General features: G+C 34.2%; 1 protein-coding gene and 1 pseudogene across 1 annotated transcript in view; one reads left to right on the top strand and one right to left on the bottom strand.

Moving 5' to 3' along the window:
* Acvr2a (activin A receptor type 2A) overlaps positions 1-24,324 on the bottom strand; it is a 79,824-nt gene that overhangs the window by 50,449 nt on the left and 5,051 nt on the right. The gene's annotated exons all lie outside the window — the stretch shown is intronic.
* LOC124981193 (40S ribosomal protein S7-like) lies at positions 13,724-14,228 on the top strand (annotated as a pseudogene).

The following is a 24,324-nucleotide window of genomic DNA, read 5'->3' as shown; positions in this document are numbered from 1 at the left end:
CAATGCAAATGCCATGTAAATAGTCATTATACTGGATTGTTTGGGGACTGATAAAGGCAAAAAGTCTATAAAAGCAATTTTAAAAAAAATATTTTCAGCCTGTTTGGCTAAATCCATAGAGGCAAAACTCATGGATAGGGAGAGTGACTATATCATCTAATTTGAATATCTATAATTCTACTAAGTTTCTATGCAACTAATAAAAGCAAAAAATTAAAAGGACACAGGGAGATAAAAAACATAATTTTGTGGACTGAAAGCTTGCATCAAAAGCTATTTAATGAGAGCTATGATCCACCAAAACTCAACTAGTACATAAACCATTACTGATAATCACTACCATTACTGATAATCACTAAAAATCACTACCATTGAGATACTAATCTATAGAAATCTAAAATTTAAATAACTTTTCACTTAATCCTATTTTTATAAAATTAAAAATATCTTAGTTGATCCTTACCACAACCCTACAGTGTTAATAGGAACAGATACCATTATTCCTACCCAACTCCTAAACTAGATTGAATAATACGAGTAATGCTTACTTGAACCAATCAGATCTTAGAGCCATCCTTTCCGGTGGTTCTCCAAATGCACATGATGGTGCAACAGCTACAGTTGAGTGTGAAATAAAACATCCTTGACTCTATCATCAGATTGATTCAGTAGGTCCAAGATGTAGCCTAAGAATCTGCATTTTTATCCTCTACTCAAAGTAATTTTAATAACAGGAGGTTATTTCAAATCTCAGTTTGAACAAACAATCCCAACTGCGTCCTAGAGAGATAAGGTGGTTAAGATCAATACATGGAGGAGCTGATACTCAATCCCAGACTTCTCATTTTTATTATCAATGCCACTCACAAAACAAGATTTAGAAAGTTCTTTCTTCACCTAATAGGATATATGTATAAAGAACTTTTTCATCATCTACTAATCAAGAGGTTTCACCAAGTTAAACCTTGAAAACTGCTTTAAGATGTATAGAGTAGTGGTGTGAACATACATTCCAAAAATACATGAGTTATTCTTTTCTCCCCTCTGATATCTCCACCTAAAATAGTAACAGAAAATCTGTCATACTAGTCAAAGGTCAGTATACATGCAGATTATATATTTAATTCACACAATTTAATCCATCCAATTCTATGAAGTAGATATTATTTCTGCCCATTTTTGGATGAAGAAATTGAGGCTTTGGGTGGTTGTAACTTGCCAATGAAAACACAGTTAAGTGGTCCAATCAGGTCTTAACTACATTTATATATTATGGCCAATGTCCCTATTACAAGGTCCGCTTAAGTCACTGCCTCTAAATAATAAATTTTGATACGGTATTCTGATCTTTCATTGCTCTTAGGTCACCAAGAACTTTTCTGGTTTTTACTCCATAAAAATCAATCATTTACCTCAGACTCTTCCTCTCTACTATATTGCATAATCATCCTCTCTGCCTGTCTTGCTACCCACATTATGCCTCTGCAATCAATTTTATCTGCTGATCTCAATAGTTTCTCTGGGGTATCATTATGAATAACTACCTTCTCCTCCACACTTAATAATGACATAGCCTAGGCTAAAAAGTCTGGGTCAGAAAAGTGTTTTCCGTAAATTATAATCAATTACTCTGGTCATCTTAAAGAAAAAACTGGTAATTGTCAAGTTCGCCATTTCTATTTTCCTGAATTCTTTTGAATTTCTGCTATTCTTAACTTCCAGACAATTTCATCATCATCTATCAAAGGTATGTTTCTCACCAGTTTCTGATTCTCTCCCAAAACATACACATACCATTTCATACAGAATTCCCTTCATGAGGTAGATCTAAGAGTTTCATGTGAAACTCTTAAGATCTACCTCACGAAGGCTCTTAGGCCTTCACCAGTTTTTAACATCATAGTTTCACCCCATGCCTCTAGGATCTGAGCTATCCAATACAGTGGCCACTAGCCATATGAGGTTATCACGCCTTAGAAATGTGCCTAATCTGAACTGCAATGTGCTTTAAATGTAAAACACATGCTGAATTGCAAAGATTTAGTACAAAAAAATTCTCAATAATTTTCATATTGATTACAGGTTGAAATATTTTGAATATACCATGCTAAATAAAATACATTACTTAAATATTTAATTTTGTTACTTTTTTAAAATATGGCTACTAGGAAATATAAAATTTCATTTTGTGGCTCACATTTACTGCTTGCACTATATTTTTGTGTAGCACTGCTCTAGACACTCCATCATTCCAAGCTTGACACTCCATCAATATAATACATATAGCATATTAGGCCTTCTTAGATATACCCACTCATATATTCAATCATCTCCTCAAAGCTATATTAGTTAGTTCATATGATAAAAAACAATTTCATCACAAATAATATATATGTGCATTTGAAGGAATGCATCTGGAAGTCACCATGAATGTCTCCAATGTGAGAGAGAACTACAAGTTAGGGGTCAAATGGGTTATTCCAAGGCACAGAAACTACTCTACTTGTCTACAAATAGACCTGTACTTGAAAATTATTCTCTGCAACTTTTATTATTGCTTTTTCTTCTATGTACTTAAAAAGGTGCCTCCAGGAAGGTAAGGCAATGGTTATTTCTGACAAAGGAAAATTCGAGGAACTATTGAAAGGTAAGTATTACTTCTATTACTAAAATATTTATATATAAAACCTAATACATCTAAGATGCTGGGAGCTAGAAGACATGTAGTAAGGGGGGAAAATCATTATATTTTCAGTAAGGATGCCTTTAATAGCAGCTGCCATGAACCTTGCTCAACTAGATGACCTAGGGACAGTGGTAGGTGACTCAGACTCCTACCATGGACATCCAATAGCATTCCTGTCAAGGAAGAGGGCTAACCAATGTTTCTTCAATTGTATGAGTCAAGAAATATTTCAATTACAATGTTCCTGAATTTGTAGAAGTGGCAGTTTTACCAAACCATCAGATAAAAAATCACGGCAGTCTGTTGTCAAGACTAAAAAAGAAGTGAGAGAGAGAGGTATCTGTTCAGAAATATTCTGACAATATAAAGTACAATACAATGTAAGCTACCAAGGTTTTAAGTCAACTGCACAACATGCTAAATACCCATGAAATCAACTTTCCATTAGGACATAAGAAGCCTTTATTGTCAAGGCATGGTTTACTTCTTACTGACACTTTACTCCTGTATATTTAATATGGAAAAAATAATGTATTATTGTTTTGATAGATACAAAACTGGTAAGTGGGGGAGCTAATAAGAAGATAGTTATCAATCATTAAAATTGTACTGTAATAGAATGCATATGTACATACCAACCCGTGGACCCATGTTTTTAATGCTAATTCATAAGAGGAAATGGAAAGTATACCAGCAGGTTTGTGCTATGCTTGGGAAAATAATCTGTACCTGAAACAAGCAATCTTCACAAGTAAGAATCAAAATTTTGAAAAGGGCTAAGAATGTAGCTCAATGGCAAAGCATTTTCCTAGCAAGCATAAGGCCCTGGGTATCCCAAGTATCACAGTTAAAAAAAAAAAAAAAAAGAGTCCCTAAGATAGCAGTTTTTCTCCTACTCATGTCAAGACCATGAAAAATAAAATCATGTCATAAGGAATGCAAATGGAAAAAGGAAATAAGAAGAGAATGAGCAGAAAGATTTATAAGGTGTCACTTTGATGCTAGCAATATAAGCAGATCTATAAGCAGTTATATAGATGACCCCAAAAGCAGGCAACAAGCTTTAAAACAAAATCTTACCAGATGACTAAGGATGTGACTTAGGCCTCAGAATATTTATATAACAATTTATTTAAATACATATCTGCTCAAGTCCACTGAAACTGAAAAGACAGAAAATGTAAGAGCAGCTTTTCTACACTTTTGCTTACTAGGACTTACAAAACAGAGAACGCAGGTTCCCCCACCCCTTCAAAAATATTGATATATCTGTTATAAAAATGTATTTGTAATTATATATATGACATATGCAGAAATGCAGAGGCACCTAGGCTAAACCATTCTACAAATTTTCTTATTTGATTAAAACCCTGACTTAAAATGCATACCAAATTAAATTATCTCTTGATGTCCCTTCAAGTCCTTAGAAATTAGGTATTAAAATGCAAAGAAAATGATTAGCAGGAGGCAAATACAGAATAAAGCTTACTTAACAATTTCATCAGTATGCTGTATTAACTTGCTGGCATTTTACTCAACACTAAGTCAAAAAAAAAAAAAAAGGAAAAAATATGTCTTTCTAACAACTGTTTAACATCATTAAAATCAACAAGTACTAGATCCAGAGAACTAGTACTGGACCCAGGTGAGGCACCTCTCCATACATGAGCTGGGTGAGCACTCTGGGCTCACAAGAGAAGGCTGAGCTTGAGACACTAACCATATCTAAATGCTCAAGGTTGGCAAAACACTATGGAAACACACCAGAAGAAAAGTCTTATTCTGCCCAAGGGAAATCTGAAATCCATTCTGAATAACAAATATATCAAAAGCATAGAAATTATTTAAAATAACTGCTGGCAAACAAAGAATAAAAGAAATGTAAAGAAAGACCAAAAGCGCTAATAAGAACCAATGAGAAAAGAAGAAGCAGTATAAGCAGTATATGGAAAAGATTCTAGTTATAAGTAGAAAGTATAAAAAGAAAGTATAAAATAAAGAAGAAAAAGGGTATCCAGGGAAAAGAATGGCACATATGCGGAAAGCACTCCACATAGAGAAGCAATGAAAAAAAAAAAAAAAAAAAAAAAAAAAGAAAAAAAACACCTCATTAAAAGAGAAAAAGGAAATATGGGGTCAGTGGATTATACAGGAGAATGAAATAAGTCAGGGTAAATAGCTCTAGAAATTTAAAGACTCATGATGACTGTGGTATTTGAAGTCATTGTACGGTGACTGTATAGGTTATCAAGCTTGCAGGTGTTAAGGCTAAAGCATAAATCTCCAATATTTAGGGTCAACTCCCTCCTAAGCAGCCTACAGGATACTAGACAGGCCAAAGAACTGTATAAAATGTGACATCTGCTCTCAAAACACAAATGCTTTATCCATCAAAAATGGCATGTTAAATCTGGCATTACGGCAAAGGTATACTTTACTCATGGACTAATTTGTAAAAGGGCAGATATGTAGAGTTATTTGAGATTATAAGTTACATTTTTTATAAAACAAATAACAAGGGAGAATGACCAAGTAGAATATTAAAGCAAGGAAAATAAGACAACACTTAATTTGATGCTATGCTACATGAAGAGTATGACAATGGGCATTTTGAGTACATGCTTCATAATCCACTAAAAAATGTTTTGCTTGAGACAGAATATACTTAGACACCACATCTCTTCTCACATCTACCCCCACACAGCAACTTGCATACCGCTAAAACCCCTACCCTCTATTTACTCTGACATTTAAGGCCCTCCATAAGTAATGTGGCAATAATTTAGCTCTCAACCATACCTTCTCAACCTTATCTTCCCTGCCAGTTTTAAGTCCTACTCTGCAAGTACACCATTCTTATTGTCCCTATCTTAGTTCAAGCCCCTACCTGCATCCCACTACACACTACCCACAACCACATTCCATCTACCTAAATTTTAACTCATCTTTCAAGGTTCATTAAGTCCCATTCTCTTCATAAGTTTCCAGGCTATTTGCCTCTTGATCTTTTTCATTGTTCTGGATTTCCTACTTACTAGGCTAGTATTCTGCTGTTTTTTCATGCAACTTAGCATTTATATATAAACTACATCATAACATTTATTGTTGATTTACATATAGAATTTCTCTCTTCAGCTAGAGCATAACTATAGGCCACAGCTTTCTGTTTTCTCTACAGCAACACAGTAAGAGACATATCCCTTTTGTATGGCTAACTCAATACACTATTTCCCTCTTTGACCTAACATGTCTGTTTCCCAAATACATTTTGTCCCTGGATTTTCTTCCATGATTTCAAAATAGCACACTTAAATATATCGAAATACACCTGAGAGGGTCTTACAACCATAAATTAGATGATGATGGCTTAAGGAAAAAAGCAAAAGGCAAGGATGAAGAGTCACTCACACTCATGAATGATGCAAAAGCAATCTTACCATTTTTACAAATAACCTGGACAAGCATATGCACAGCAAAACTTGCATATTTACAGATTTCCCCAAGCAATTCTAAGCAACAAGTTATCAAACCAAAAGGAAGCAATGTTAGAAAGTTCTTCAAGAAGTATAAAAATAGATGAATATTAGAATATTTTCTATATTGAAAAAATGCAAAATAGCTTAAATGATTATCGCCGAGGAAAAAAATCTGGAAGTCATCAAGGGCTGTTTTTAAGGACATGAAAACAAAATGACATAATGTATTTATATTCAAAAAGGGCAGTACCTTATAATCTTTAGGAAGGTAATTAAACCTTAACAAAAAACAGAAATTACTAAAAGGTTCACAAAAAGGGTTATCCATATCTATACTTCCAGAAGATACAGAACCTTTCTTCAAAATTCAAGACTTAGTATTATTTCCCAAACTAACAATAAAAAGAGTTGCCCATTGTTGTGAGGAAAGAAGAAAAACCTTAAAACATGAGATCTCAGACTCCATATTATCTTCACTCAATTTATTTTTCTAAACTATCTCCTGTTACATTTTCTAACTCTTCTCTCCTGTCTACAAAGGAGTATGCAGCCTACTGTAAATATTATCACATTACTGTCTCAGTGCTCTGTGATCTGCCAGATAACTTGCATAGAATGTTTTTCCCATCAAAGGCCATTTGGTGAAATCCTACCATTCCTCTCGGGCACAGTCACAAGCCACAAATCTATGCACTACTTTCTTCAAATCTCAATGAACATGAGTTGAGCATCGATCCCAAAATCATTGAGCAAAGCAACAAGGACAGAGATGAATTACAAAAACTACTACAGATCTAATATGAAGAGAGAAAACTGGAGAAATGTCAATCATGTAGAAAGTGATTATAAGGTATTATAGGAACACAGAAAGGAGCAACTAACAATTTGCCAAGGGAGAAGTGAAATAGAGGGGGTCCCACAGAAATTGCAAGACATACAAAATGATGGAGTGTGGAGAAAAAAACAAAACAAAAAACAAGTATGTGGGCAAGGGAGAGAAGAGAGATTATAAAGTTTTGTTAGTGTTAAAAGATCAAAGTGGTGTGAAAAAAGCCAATCCCAAAAAGCCAAAGGCCAAATGTTTTCCCTGATAAGTGGAGAATGATATAAAAGGGGGGGGGGGGGAGTGAGAGAAGAATGGGGGAACTTTAGATTATGTAGAAGGAAATGAGAGGGGGGTAATGGAAAAAGGTGGAATGAGACAGACATCATTACCCTATGTACATGTATGATTACACAAATGGTATGAATCTACATTGTTTACAACCACAGAAATGAAATGATGTACCCCATTTGTGTTCAATGAATCAAAATGCAGTCTGTAAAAATTTTAAAAATAAATAATTAAAAATAAATTAATTAATTAATTTTTTAAACAAGATCAAAGTGTGTGGCAGTATGTGGCAGGAAATGAAAGTGGAAAAGAATGCCTAGGTTACTACTGTATGTCATATTAAAAGCTTGACCTTCATCATTTGTAGGTGACCAGAAGTCAGTGAGGAGTTTTAAAAGCTGAGTGTCAGGGTCAGATGTGTAGATCACTTAGTTTCTACAATCTCCATGGTTTCTATCGAAGAGTTTTCTTTTGCCCTGGTGATTTTTTGCTTACTTTGTTTTGTTTGTGGAGAAGAGGAAAAGGTCAAAAAGGTCTATTTAAGACTTCAAACAAGAGATGTTAAGAGTGAAACTAACACACTGATGATGGGAATGGAGAAGCAAGTAGGAAACAGAAATAAAAAACATAACGTCAAGTTGACAGGATTTAGTAATTACATAGATTTGGAAAAACAGTAAAAAGAACACAATGAAGATGTTAGTCAAGCTTCTGGCTCCAATTTTAATTTTCCCTGTTCTGTAAGGACTCTCCTGAACCCACCTTCAAGCAAATAAACACTTCCTTCCTAATTTCCCCCACATCTCTTTGCAAACTTTCTCAACCAATATTTCTTGAAAAGTAATGGACCACACCAGAATCCACTTCTTCATCTACATTTCACTCCTTATATTTACAATATGATTTTTGTCTCCATCACTCCTCTGAAAACATCTCTTGCTAAAGTTACAAAAAACTAACCACTAACTGGAAAATCCAGTGGTGACTGTTCATACTTTATCTTATTTGACACTGTTTAATAGTCTCTCCACTTAGGAGGGAATGGAACTATACTTAAAATGAAAACTATACTTGTTTTCTTTCTATATTGCTGGACACATCTTCGGCTTCCTTGTCCTACTCCCTCTCTGCCCTGTGAAATGTTGATATTCTCCTGAGTTTGAACTTTGACTCCTTTTTATTCTTCATTCTGCCTATTTGATTCTATGCTTATACATACACTAGCTGGATACTCAAATGCCTCTCCCCAACTTAGATCTACAAGTACTACTCATCTGAAATCCCTATCAGGATTAGCCACAAGTACTTAAAAAAATGTAAAATAGCTCTTTATTCTAAAGCACTAATCTGATGAAGCATTCTACTTCTCAAAATGGTCTCTCCACGGCCTCAATCATGAAGTTACCACTCCTTAGCACATCATGCCCTTCATAATCTGGTCCTACTTAACCTCTCTGCAGACTCATCCTCCAATATGCTTCATGACCCACTTATGCCTTATGATCTAGGCTTCCTGAACTAATTCCAGTTCCTCAAAAATGTAACAATTATTCATGTACCCATGTAAGTTGTTTCTTACATCTGAGTCTGGAAATTCTTGGCTCCTTTAATCTCTTTTACTCAAAGTACAATCTCTGAACAGACAGTACAGCAACACTGCAAACTTATTAGAAATGCAGAACCTGGGCCCCACTCCAGACATACCAAATCAAAATCTGCATTTTAACAATATCTCCAGGTGTCTCATGTGCATATTAAAACCTGAAAAGCACTACTTTAATCTATCATGACCACTACTGCAATACACAACAGGTATCACAGTAAAAGGCAAATCTAGTACATGCCACTTTGAGAGCCTCGATCTAAATCATTCCCTTACATATGCTTCTTTGAATAAACAGTAATAAAAATGTTATTAACTCTCCTGTTTTCACAGTCACTCCTCTCCCTCTGGATTTACTCCTTATACCATTTTGCAGACAAGACACTGGTCTACAATTCTCAGTCCTTGCCTGAGGCTGACTGTCATTTAGCATTGGGGAACTTGTCCACACTGAGCTGTCCTACCACCAGGGAGCACAATCAGCAGGCTTGTTAGAAACAAAAAATATTCCTCCCACTTTATTCATCTGGTGAAATCCTAGTCATTCTTCATGATTTCTTCAAGCATCATAGCAAGAAAACATGACCTGATCCCATCCAAACTGAACTGGGCCACCTTCTTCTGTAATCCCAAAGCACTCTAATCTGTGTATGAGGTGCTATATAACTACTAGCTTACTAATCATTCTTATCCAATGAGGCTGTGAATCCTCTAGAGTAAGATACTGTCTTACTTATCTCCATAGTCGCAGACCTGACATATACTTACTAGATGACTAATAAGTCTGGAGCTCAAGAAGGAAATCAGTCAGAGACATAACTCTGGACACCTACATTTAGCTTAAAAAAAAAAAAAAGATATGAAAATACTTTAGCAAGGAAGGGTATGTAGAGTAAGAATTACATAAGGATTAAACTGAACAAACAGCAACACAAAAGAAAATATTAAGATGGTGAGGACTGTAGTAAGAATGGGAGTTAAGAGACAAAAGAATTTCAAGAAGGAACAGGCAGACAATGACATCAAACTTACAGAAAAGTCAAGTCATAACCAAATACACAGAAGAACTTTGTAACCAATTAGAAAATCAATCTTTGAGGGAATTATTTCACTTACTTCAGGTTAACAGTAGGCTGAAGAGAGAATAGAAGATACAGATGTGGAGCCAGGTACAGATAAAGAGCTATTTGAAGAAACTGGACAGTGAGAGGAAAAAGGAAGACTCACGCTAATTTAGTTGGCAAATATTTATTGAGCACTGAACACTAGGAATGCAATGATACACAGGTGGATCACAATCCTTACACTTACAGTGCTTTTAATTTTGCAGCAATAAATTCAGGAAGAGGAAAAAGGACTCAAAAAGACCAGACCCAAGGAATATTTAAAATGCGTCTCTCACCTAATCCTAAAGGTAATCAGAGTCAAATGAAAGAATTAAAAAAGAAAGAAAGAGGGAAGGGCAGTCAGTCATTTGGTGCCAGACAACATTAATTTTAGTAATCAAGGTGTTGAATTTTTATACTGTATGTTCAGTTTCAGAGTACATTCTGTGTTAGAGGGCAAAGGTTATCATTCCAAATTAACTAATATCTTAGACAATCAAAGACTACACTTCTTTTGTTAAGCTCCACAGAATCTATCAAACTTGGAAGCACATAGTAGGTATCCTAAATTGTTGGTTCATATCAATTATAACTAAATGGACTATGGATATGAAAATAATATTTTCCTATAAATTCAGTCACTTAAGTTCAAATCAAATCCCCATGTATTTATTACTTGCCTCCACTACTCATTTAACATCTTTTATTCATACTTCTCACTCTATGAACTGCAGAAATGACGGATTTCCTTGTTTTCCTTTTCTCTTCATCACACTTCAATTTCTGCAAGCTAATCCATGCTTTAAAAATTATAGTAACAGAAAATTGAGGTACGTGGATTTAGAAAAACAAAACATGTGTTAATCTTTTTAATGAAGATGTCTTAATATAAATGAAGGGAAAGAAACCACAAATCCTAATGCCAGAACTATTCACGCTTATCTAACATATTCTTCTTCATGCAACCAGAATTTGTAACAGTCACTAAGTAAGCAATTAATGACCACTATCATTAAATTATTTTCCATACATGAGTCAAAAAGAATGTGGATTTGTTTCCGTCTACATGAGCAAATTTCAATTAATTCAACTTCTCTGAATCAAGGTATGTAATTTTAAGTGGACACAATTACTTTATACATCTGATTCACTAATTACTAAAACAGTGATCAGAGCAAATGAATTCTGACCTAGTTCTGATTCTGGCTCATTGTATTACCAAAAGCCAACAACTTCTGTTTCTCAGTCTTTAAACAGACGTGTACAAACAATTACTTTCATTTCAGAGGTGGAGAAAGCTCTGCTTTATCAGTCACAGGAACCAGAGCAAACCATCAACACCTCAACTGGATAACCTACCATTTCTGACATCATAAATCTCAAGAGGTGCAAACAGCAGCAGTTGTCGGTTAGGGTAGGGGGGAAGAGGAGGGAACTTTGGAATGGGTTCAAAGAAAATCACACTGCCCAAGAATTGGTAACTCATCTTTTAATATGTTTTAGAATATCTGAATATTTGATTCAATATAAAGAATAGAATTGAGTCCTGAAGACCTAGGTTAGGTACCTTAACTCTGCTACTTAGTTATATGGCCTTCCACAATCCACTGACTCTGTTTCCTCATTTATAAAATGGGATAATATTTATCTTGTACTGTAAATCATGAATATTATCACTAAAACTTCAAAGCACTTAGCCCAGATGATGATTTTAACAAATGGCAATCCTAGTTAATATTATTGCTATACTTAATGGCTATGATATAACTTGCCAGTTCCAATTTTAACCAAAGAAATATAACGATGTAAAAAAAAGTGAAATTATAGCACATGTATAATGAGACTGACATGATTATGAAACATTAGGAAAACAATTTAAAACATTCATAATCAAAAACAAAAGTGATTGAGAAAAGCACCTCTGCAGTAATCAAGGGCAGGATTTACCTACAATCAATCAACACGTGGATTTAGGTCACCATCAAGTTAGCCAAGCAAGAGTAAAACAACATCTGCCTTAAAATTAGAGCTCACTTTGGTACTTTCTATTGCTGCATTGTTATTTCCAGCTCTCTAAGCTCTAAACATGGATTTCTTAAAGTATGGTACAAAAGATTATCTGCAAAGCAACCACTTTAAATTACTGCAAACATTTCTCCCACTAAGAGTGAGAGATGGCAGTGGAATACTCTCTAAAAGTTGGTAAGCACAAAGAACCCTGAACTTAAAGTCAGCATTTCTACTCCACTCATTAGTGACTTCAGGCAAATTGCATTATCTCAGAGTCAGAGTGAAAGCAAAAAAAACATAAAACGTATTTCAAATAGGTTCAAACAGAATCAAACAGGAACAAACATGAAATCACTTACAAAAAATAAAGCATTAATAAATGAAAGCTATTTTTCCAGAAATGTTGATATTCAGATACTGAAAAAATAAAACAAGATAGAATTTTGGAAATTTCAGTTATCCCTCTAATACAATCATTTTGTTTTGTCTCATTTGGGAAAAAAAAAACTTTTTGAGGTGTTTTCATTTGGGACTATACTACTAAATGACATACTACACCATTCTATAATATTCTAAAAAGATTCCCTAAAAACCTCTGTATAAACAAAACCACTAAATTATGTAACTGAAAATGTCAGTATTCTTCCATGAAAACCAACTGAACTGATGATGTTCTAGATTTAAATCCCTTCAATAAATAGGATATAAATATGAATTTACAATATTAATAAAAAATTATCTGCATCCTGAACACAGTAGTGTGGCCAACTGTAAAAGTATAGTTTCTCACTAAATACACTGGAGTGGCTTCAGTTGTAAATTCACTTGTTCATATTCAATAAATGGTTTAGAGGTAGCCACTGCTTAGTAAAAAACAAAAAGCAGTATTAACAATTAGTTACATTTAATAGGGGTCTGTCATCTTTCCATTTTCTAACCAGGTTAACTAGGTTTTGTTGCTCTTCTAGTGAAGAACCATACTCTTTCCATCTATTTCTTCCCAAAACAATTCCAAATCAAGTTAGCAATTAGAATCAGCATGAAATAGCTTTCACCACATTTGCTAACTAAATGTGTAAGAGAGACAGAAATGTCTTAACGACAAGTACTATGATTTTTAAGTACTTAAAATGGGTAACTGGGTGATTCTGGACTACCAAGTTACTTAAGAGAGGCTTTCCCTTAAAGTAACTTTAAAACAATTATTTTCACTTAGCATATCAAAGCTACCCATCTCCAAAGCCAAGACTTCTGCTTATACAATTAAATAGCAGGTCCCATTTTACCTACACCCACTTGTAAATTGCCACCTGGGAACAGCAAACTCATCTGGGTGTCCAGGTGGCCCTGCTACTTGGGTTTCCCCTCTCAGCTAACACCATTATTATATTACTCTTCCTCACTAAACCTCATCCTTGATTCCCTGCTATTTCTAGTATGAGTGAAGAGACCAACTGCTGGTGAAATATGAAGGAGCAGAGAGTATAGCACAGAGAAAAGAAAACTAAAAGTAAAATCTCTCCTCTCTTACACATTGAGTAAGTAATCATACAGATTACTAAATATTTTCTTCACACCTTTTCAATAGCTCAGCCTATCAGTGAAATCAGAGACTTATCTCAAGAAATTTGGTGAGCTACCACCAATTGGGATACTTTTAGTCCTGTGAAACATAAAAGTCAATAAAATCATGAAGCCCATAGGTCAGAAGACCATGGGTGACAAGAGATGCTGGAGCTGGAGATGAACTTGGACCTCAAAGCCCAGTCGTGGGAGTTCAATAGCACAGCAGTCAAGAAAATTGAATTTGGTGGTGGTCAAAAAGCTATAGTAATATCTGTTCCAGTTCCTCAAGTGAAATCTTTGCAGAAAATCCAAGTTCAGCTTGTGCGTGAATTGGAGAAAAAGTTCACTGGGAAGCATGTGGACATTATTGCTGGAGAATTCTGCCTAAGCCAACTCAAAAAAAAATCATGTGAAAACCAGGTAAAAGCATCCCAGAAGCCACATTCTGACCGGCTGTACACAATGTGATCCTTGAGAACTTGGTCTTCCCAAGTCAAATTGTGGGCAAGAGGATTCCAGTGAGGCTGGATGGCAGCCAGCTCATAAAGTTCACTTGGACAAAGCACAGCACAACAATGTGGAATCCAAGGATGAAACTTTTTCTGGTGCCTATAAGCAGTTTATAGGCAAGGATGTTAATTCTGAATTCCCAGAGTTTCAGATGTAAACAAAAATGCCTAAAGAATCATTCACAATTTAAAACAAAACAAAACAAAAAAAAAAGTCATATATGCCTTCTTTCTTTCATCTAGGATATAAGGAATGAAGCACATACTCTAAAATGAAGTGAGCCTCTGTTTGAATCTAAGTTATAAAGCATATTAGCTATATGACTGTTTTCTCACCTATAAAACAGATAACTACCTCATAAAGTTCAGTACCAGAAACACACTGCAGTAATCAATCAAGAGGCTTCCTTTATATATTTCATTTGGCTCTCACAAACATAATAAAAGAAAAAAAATTTTTCAAGATCAATATCCCAAACCCTTAGAACATAAGCTTCATACTTTTCTGACCACAAACTACAGTAAGAAATAAATTTTTCATTGAGATCCAGTACATACATATAGATAATCACACATCTGAAGTTTTACAAAACAATACTCTCATTTACTATGTGTGATACATTTTGATATTTTCTATTTTTCTTAAAATTGACCCTCTACACCGATTTCATAACCCTCTAATGGATTGTAACCTCTAGTTTGAAAAAAAAAAAAAAACTACCTTGCACTTTCTCTTTCCTTAACTTTCTCCTCCCATCTTCTCTCTCATATGCACAAAATATATTTAGTCTTCCTATGCCACCCTATAGGAGCACCAGAAGATGTAAAGCCCAGAAAGCAAGAGAGATCACAAAGAAGAAATTCTGATAGTATTGGGGAGAGTCTTTTTTCAGGACCAAGAAGAAATATTGAACCCATTTTCCCTCAGACACAGTATTATTCCTGCTGATAAAGATTTACAGGACTGCTAGAATACAACACAGAAGGTAAACCAGGTTTGGGAATTGGTCTAGGAACTTAACCAACACAAGACAATGTTTTTATAAGAAACATGATTTTACAACAAATGATTTTTAATGATTTTATAAGAAAAGGCTAACTAGGTTCCAAAGGAAGTTCTTTAAACATAATACAATTCTAAGCCCGGCACAGTGGCACACACCTGTAATTCCAGGGGCTCTGGAGGCTGAAGCAGGAGGATCAAGAGTTCAAAGTCAGCCTCAGCAAATGTGAGGTCCTAAGCAACTCAGTGAAACCCTGTCTCTAAATAAAATACAAAAAAAAAAATAGGGCTGGGGATGTGGCTCACTGGTTGAGTGCCCCTGAATTCAGTCCCCAGTACCCATCCCCCCAAAAAGCATACTTCTATATTGAAGGAGGGATGCCACCCATACAATGTCCAAGAGATTGGCAATCTACAGCCAACAGTTCAAATCCAGTCTACAACCTGTTTTTACACAGCCCCTGAACAATGGTTTTTTTTTTAAATAAGAGAAAAATCAAAAGATGTGTGACACATTAAAATTACATGAACTCTAAATTCAGTATGCACAAATAAAGTTTTAGTGGAAATCAGTCACATTGGTTAATTTACATATTGCATATGACTGATTCTGTGTTAAAACTGGCAGAGTTAAATAACGACAAAGGAGACTGCCTAAAACATTTACTATCTGGTCCTTTACAAAAAAAGTTTGCAGACCCCTGTCCTGAGCACTTGAAAGCATTCAACATTCATTCACAAATATTTGTTAAGCAACTATTATGTGCCAGATACTGGGAACATTACAGTGAATAAGTCAGATATGGTCTCTCTCATAAATATTCATAAAAGACAAGAGAAAAAATCTCTTAAAAATAAAAAGCAGTTGATTTCTTGTAGGAAATACCAGAAGGCAGATAGGGTAAATATGAGGTAGGACTAGAGTCATATTATGCAGTGCCTGTAAGGTCACCGTAAGGAGAATATTCCTCAAATGTTTTATATTCAATTGCCCATGGAATTATCACCTTTATTTGCTGACAGCTTAAAGAAGAATTTCTACTCAATAGTCACAAATTCTGAATTAGAAGTATTATCATAGTTCCCCTGAATCCTTCCTATTGTTTTCTACTCCTTGAAAAACATCATTCTATTCCTTAAGAATATTTGGTATAACATTTTAAAGTTTTAAAGATTTCATGTATATATGTGTATGAGTGTTTGGGGCTTGTGTGTGTAACCTTGGATCTTCATTGTAATCTTATGAGGTGAACATTATAAATTCCACTAAAATGTAAAAATACCATAGATTATGGAATTTACTCAAGTTCACACAGTATCATAACATGGTAGAAAGAGATCCAATACCCAAGTTTTCTCCCTGAGGAATGCCTGCTCTTTCTAATATACCAATCCAAGAATGCAAAATATATTACTTATATTGAATCTGAAGATAAAGGAAGCTCTTATGGCTGTTTTAGAAAGCCTTTCTTGTCAACAAATGACTACTTGTACCAATATGTTTTTGTTTCTGCTAACTAGCCCTTATCGGTTACCACATGCTGCACTAGCAGAAAATTCTATAATCTATAATAGATTAGGGTCAGCTATTCTTCTGTTTTCTGGCTTAGTGAGCTGATTTCCTTTCATATCATGGAAACAAGGCTAGTTGTTAATTATGAAAACACTTAAATTAAGACTACTAAATACATGCTGTTAGAGTAGGTAGAAATTACAAGTTCTTGGTATGGTAATATTCTCGGGCTACAATAATAAAAGATAAGACCTATAGATAAAAGATCCAAACTTCACTGACTCAAAAGAGAAAAAAAAGGTCTAACCATTCTCCTCTGACTATAACCTATTACTTTTACTCCATCGTTCAGGGGTAAGAATCAGCTTGAGTAGTTCATTCTTCTTAAAAATCTTTCTCATAGAGGTAGTTGAAGAAAATAGTACTTGACAGGTTGTTAGTTCTTCTCAGTAGTAAGAGCCGCCTAATTTCCTAATTCAACACCCAAACCAGGTTATACATCTTTAAAGAACAAAAGAAGAAAATAAGAAAAAGTTACCAAATAAGATTTGTTCTACATTTACAAAGAATAAAAGAATGGTTAGCGGCTATTCAATCTCTTTTTTTCCTAGTCCTTTAGAAAGATATTTTATTCTATTTCTGAATACCTGCTAAACAAATTGCTTTTCTATTACTATGCCCATCTTACATAAAATTACATCTAGGGACTATCCCTATTGATTATTCATCAACATTCTCTCGTACTCTTTGACTTTTCAGTTTTCCCCGTATCATTTTAAAGTGCACTTAGGCAAGTTCAAGTCTTAGCTTATATAAAAAATAATTAGTTGGGGTTGGGGCTGTAGCTCAGTGGTAGAGCATATGCCTAGCATGTATGAGGCACTGGGTTCAATTCTCAGAACCGCATATAAATGAATGAAAATAAAGGTCCATCAACGACTAAAAAAATTTTTTTAAAAATTAGTAAATTCTATTAACTAGGGCTGGGGTTATAGCTCAGTGGTAGACACTTGCTAGCATATGTGAAGCACTGGGTTCAGTTCTTAGCACCACATGTAAATTAATAAAAATAAAAGTCTACCAACAGCTAAAAAAATATTTTTAAAAATTTCTATTAACTAATCCAATAGTATCAAACTCCATTACAGGGTAACACAAAGCCTAGCCACCTGCTTTTTGTTTTGTTTTGTTTTCCTAGACCTATTTTTACTGAAGGTAATAACAAAAAGAATGTCCTATAATATTTACAGGGTGAAACTATACTTCTTTACAGATAGTGACTTACCAAAAATAGTTAATTTTACCTACTTCCAAATGAAAATTAGTATTATATTTTTTCGCCATTATATTATATATTTTTGCCATTATATTTCTTTAAATTCAGTAAAATTTTGTCTCTTCTTGTTTCACCTTTATGTAATAATGCAGTTATTTCCTAGTCAAAGATGCTGCTGAACTTCGTGCCATAATAAAGGGCCAATATCCCTGCACAAAGCATTACTTCCCTAACCAAACAAGAGTAGAAGCCTGAAATCTTTCCAGATAAAATTACTCAGGCTGACTGACTACCTATAGTTAGAGGCTGTAGCACTAAGTAAAACTAACAGACCAAACAAAGTATTAACTATTTATCCTTTCAGCCTTTATTGTAAGAGCTTGATTATCTGAAAAAATATTCATAAGAAATAAAATACAATATACAGTATATTACACATTTCAAACAATAAAGAGGTAGTGATCTTAAGAAGAAATAGGACTAAGGATTGAAATGGAGCAAATTATGCATTCATGAATATCTAAATGAACCCCACTATTATGGTTAAACATAATGCACAAATAAAAACATTTAAAAATAAGCATTTGAAAGGAGAAAAACCAACGTTTTGAATGCTTCAGTAAATGAGAATATAAATTAGCAGATGCACAAAATCTAAGATAGGAACTGATCACAAAAATTCAATAACCAGTAGTCTGTGTTTTACTATCTTTTTTATTTTTTTATTTTTGAGATACTATATTTCAAAGTTCTCAAGTCATTAAAAAAAACTCTTTAATAAGTAGAAAAAATAGGGTTACTAAATAATACTAGAGGAAGACTGATAAGTATAAACAAGCTATACAATACAACCAGAGAACATTCAATGCTAGGAGAGATCTTGGAGAGTCTCTCTAGCTCACACTGATGCAACAGACTGCTAACTAGTCTCACCTCTTTACTCCTACACACTTCTAATATATTTTTCAGATAGCTGCCAAAGAGATCTAGTTCTTCCTTAAAATTATTTTTTACCAGTTCTTTGCATTTTCATTCTAATTCCTTCCCCTATTAGATCAAAGTCCTGTATGATCTCATTCCTCTCTCCAGATATCTGCATTCACTTCTTTGGGCAGCCAATTAAATATTTATTGAATTTCTACTTTGTGCCAGAAGCTGTGCTATATCCTGGAGGTAAGGGGATGAACACATCTTCTCCTGCTCCATTGTTAGAGCTACTATGAGAACTTGAACTCTAGTAGTGGAAAGGACAAATAATAAATGGGAAGATAAATAGAGATTGTGATGTGTGATGTGAGGTGAATAGAGAGCAATCCTCTCAGCACCCTGCTAGTTTTGGTAGCAGCACATGTGACCTCTGTAATTAGTTGTTCACTTGACTGCTTACTTCATAACTGTAAGCTCCATAAGGGCATAATATGTCTGTTCTGTTCACTGCCAAATCCCAAGCACTTAGTAGACTGTCCAGCATTTATCTGTTAAGTAAATGAACACCTATTTTTATCATCTTTAATTTTGGGACACATGAGGTCTTAATGATTGTCAAAGAAGAGTCAGTAGGAAAGCAGAAATATGAGTGAAAGACTCTTATTAAGTTTTAGTCCAAAATATTATACCACACTGAAAATATTGATTTTAAAATTCAACTAATTGTGTTTCCAAGTTTATGTAGTTGGCACCTAAAACAGACCTAAGAATCTTTCAATACTTATTTCTACATTTAAAAGAACAAAAGTTTTGGGGTTGGGGTTGTGGCTCAGTGGTAGAGTGCTTGCCTAGCATGTGTGAGACCCTGGGTTCGGGATCTCAGCAGTGCATATAAATTAATAAATAAAATATAAATTTATGAATAAAATAAAGGTCTGCCAACATCTAAAAAAAATGTAAAAAACAAACAAAAAAAGTTTAAACACTTAAAATTGAAGTGAAATCATCCAAAAATTTTTGATAGAGATGAAGATTTATGCCATTGTTTCTTTTTAATGAGTGAGTACAATGAGACCTTAAAGAACTCTTTGAAAAGAACCATGATATCTGAATGTGTATTTCCTGCACCTATCTAGCACTCTATACTGATATTTTCTTTGTATCATTTAGTTAGAATATTATTTCACATTAGTTGATAAGTAATATACCTGCAAAATTTAAAAGTATCTTCCAAGAAAGCCGAGCATGGTGGCACATGCTTGTAATCCCAGCAAACTGGGAGACTGAGGCAGCAGGATCACAAGTTTGAAGCCAGTCTGGGCAATTTAGAGAAATTTCAATATAAAATAAAATAAAAAGGACTAGGGATGCCACTCAGTGGTAGAACATCCCTGGATTCAATCCCAGTATGGCAATCAATAAATAAATACAAAAATATCTTCCCAAAACTGAATTTATACTTTTAAATGTCTTACATACTATATCCTTCAAAATTAGACTCAAAGCAGATTAATGACTAAAATATGTATATGAGAGCTACTCTAGACTTGCTATTGTGTTATGTGGTATAGTATTTAAGACAACGTGGTTTACAAATCTAAAAAATTAATCTCATAGTTTTAGAAAGCTGCTAAGATCTCATAATTTACCCATGACCCTTCCTCTTGAAATAATGCCTTGGAACAAGCCTTATTTATAATATATGGTCATAAAGATGTGAACAACAGATTTTTCCTAATAATGGCCTCCTTTCTATAAAATATAAATTTTAAAGTTAATAATAGCAACTAGGAAAAGTCTTCCCTCCAAGCTTTATAACTAGACAGGCTTATTTTGTTACAATACATAAAAGACTTGATTAATTTAAAAATCTTTTATAAGGCAGCCCCTCCCCCAAATGTGTAGCTAGTCCTTCTAATTTAATATCTCCTTGCTTAACATTTACTTGCTTCAGCAACATTAAGGGATAAAGTGATTCTCAGTGTGATTACAGATCCCAAAAAGGGGAAAACTGCCAGTATTTAGAACAAAACAATGATCAATGAAAGGTTTAGGTTTCAGTTATAAATAGCATATACCAAGATCAGAAAAGTATCTATTTCTATAGAGCAGTATAATTTACTATAAGGAAAATGCCTCACATAGATTTAGAAAAATATAGTCTAGATAACCAGTAAGTCATTATTGTAATTAATTATTGGAATTTGACCATGATTTCAGCACAAACAACATACTGAACTACCAAAGCTCAGAATTCTTTAACTAGGTATCACAGTGTCCACCCTGTAAGAGAATGACAAGCTCTTCCGTTTTTATGTGCTCTTTAATTTTTCCAAATCTGTGTGTTTATTTTCATTCATGCTTATCATTTAAATGCATGTCTATCTATACACATTTATTCAGTTATAAAAGTTCTATCTTTTTTTCTGGGTTATTTCTTTACTAATTTTACTTAGTAGTACCACCATCTACCTTAATCTTCAAGTTGCTATTTTGTCCTGTATTCCACATACATATATTTAGAACATCCATCAAGATCGGTATCACTTCTACCTCTTCTCAGTTTTAATTACTTTCGTCTGGATTTACCCCTTCAACTGAGACTGCCCTACCTCTTCAAGCAATTATGAATATCTCTTCATCACATAAATATTTTCTTCAGATTAGGTCAAAATTCCTCTATCCCAACTTGCCTTCCAACCATGATCAAGTCTACTCTTAAGTGCTCCTGTGCTCCTGATGCTGCTCTGTGCTGTTTGCTTCATATAAGATGAATATTCTTCTTAACCCCTGCTAAGACATTAATTCTCTCCAGTACTAGGCTCTAATTCCTCTAGTTTTCCTAAATGAAAAAAATCTGAATTCCCCAAAATTATCTAATTCTGTTTCAACACTTTCCTATGAGCTGAAATGTATACAACTAGTCCAGAAGAGAGAAGAGTTCAGCCAGGACAGGAAAAAAGTGTCCCTTGAGACCAGTTTTCCCCATATTCCACAACTAACACACATTCTCCATTACAGATTAAATAATGCAGTGCAGTTTTTTTCAGAGTTTATAATTTTGACCGTACATATTTACTTCTCCACTCAGAGGTACCGGTTAGAATAAGAAGTTGATGAGCTAGGTCAATGTTTTAGGAGTTTATAATCCATTAGTTGATCTTGATAGAAGGGTCAAATTCAACAGTGTTAAAATGAAATTGAATATTTTTTTTAAAAAGTATCCTGCTCACATTAAGTATATATAGTTCATGAAACTTTGTTCTGCTACATACAGACAGACACACAAAACACACACAAAATTACATGGAAACTAAGTCATTACACAGTGTATAATTCTTATTGTGGATAATGGTCAAAAAAGTATGAAAGCTACTGAAACCTGAAGATATCTTCCAAAGATATCTTTGGAAGGTATCTTCAAGTTTCCAAAGACAAAATGTCTTTTTTGTCTTTCCAAAGACAAAATTTCAAATTATATTAAATGATTTAGTCTAAGCATCAAAGATAAAGCATCTTTAAAAATGATCAAATCTTGAGCATATCAAAACAATCACCAGCAAAATAATTTTTCTTAATAAAATGTCACGACTGAACTCTACTCCTAAAATTATAGAATCTTAAATCTTTTAAAGTAGGAAAAAATTAGAGGTAATCTAATTCAAGTCATCTAATCCAAGTTCATCACTTATTAACAAAAAGAGGAAATCTCTGGTGCAGAGAAGTGAAATAATTTCATTTCATTCATTCTATAAATATTTGCTGAGTAACTACCATGTACCAGGTTCTAGGAATGAGTCTGTGGAATAAGAGAAGATGTTTTTAAAGAGTGGAAACAGGAAAGAAAACATCTGCACTAGTGTAAAGTGAAAACAGACAAACAATTTCAATAATTATTGAATCCAAGGTGACTTACAAGGTGTTAGATGAACACAAAACTAACGGAATCTAGGTTGGGTGACCAAGAAAGTATTTCTAAAGAGGTGATACTTAGTTTTTAAAACAACATGAGTTAGCCAGGTAAAGGAGGAAGAAACAACATGTACAAAGATACCCTCCTGACATTCAAAAAAGAATGACATCCAGGAAACTATAATACGAGTTTGTATTACTGAAATACAGAATCCATGCTGAAGAGAAGCAATAGCAAAATATCTAGCGTTTATATGCCATTTAATAGCAAACCACTCTCTTAGACAGGCATTATTAATATTCCCATTTTGTAGATGAGAAAACTGAGGCACATGAAGTTGAAGGAAGTTTGGCCAAGGTTAAGCTGTGAAGTCAAAATTTAAGCCAAAGAAATTTAACATCAGTACCTATACTCTTAACCACTATACAAAGAGACTGGAGAAAATAGGCAAGAACCAAAATAAAGGACTTTGTATGCCACTCTAATACTTTAGTTTCTATGCTAAAGGTGACTTGCCATGAAATGTTTTAAGCAAAAGTGATGTCAGACTTATTTTTTAATGAGGCCACTCTGGCAGCTGTATGGATAATTTGTAAGAAGAAAAGTAGTAACAGGGAACTAGCTGGTCTTAGCTAGAAAAGAACAACAATGATTCAGGTAAGAGAAAATGACAGATGTGCTAAATAGTGGCAGTGCTGGCACAAGAACCCAAGTCAACCAACCACCACAACCAGCATTCTTGATCACTATCCACAAAGACCAATATATCCCCTTAGGTCCACCATTCTAAAAGTTCTTGAAATTCAACCTCAGGGATGACATGTTTCCTTTAAGTCCTTTTATTTTAAAAAATCTGACCACTAAATGTACTGGGTATATGAAAATAACCAACTGAAATCTAGTTGGAGAATGATGGAAAATCAACTGCTATCTAAAATAGTTTTCCTGCCTTCTTCCTCTATACACTATTCCTGGAACTTTCATGTTCAATAGCTAATTTAAAATCAATGTTCTGTCTAGACATGACTGTCATAACTTAACAGAATTAAATGTACCACAAAAGAAGGATAATATGGGCCCATCAGTGGCAAGAAATACACTCTCAGGTATGGTCAAATTTTGGCTTGAACGAAGATGAAGAATGAGTAAGAGACTATCTGACAGCAGCAAAGAATTAAGGAGAAGCTGAATATGAAAAGGAAAATGAGAGCAATGTAAAGTTCAAGCTATTTGAATCCAAGAGAATAACACTATTCCCAAATGTGTGTGCAGTGGTTCAGAAACCAGAGGAAAAAACTATCTGGTCAAGCTCAAACATTCTGAATTCAATCTGCTTTCATTTAAAATAATGAGTGAACCCTCTTAAGGCATGGTGGATAGTCAACAAAGGTTCCACAAGCAAGCAGTCTACAGTACAGGAAAGTAGAGAAGGAAAAGGGGGCAGGAGTAGACAAAGGGAGGAATGTGAAAAGGGAACTATAATGGAAGTAATGATGAGTTTTATAACAAAAAGAATGAATATATACCAGTAACCCCAGTATCAAAGGTTGCCAACTTCCTCTAACTATGATTTGAGGAACACTATGACAGGTGGCAACATAACAGAGCATGAAAAGGCAAAT

The sequence above is a fragment of the Sciurus carolinensis genome, chromosome 3 (genome assembly GCF_902686445.1).
Source record: "Sciurus carolinensis chromosome 3, mSciCar1.2, whole genome shotgun sequence".
Lineage (NCBI taxonomy): Eukaryota > Metazoa > Chordata > Mammalia > Rodentia > Sciuridae > Sciurus > Sciurus carolinensis.
This window is presented reverse-complemented; position numbering and strand designations above follow the sequence as displayed.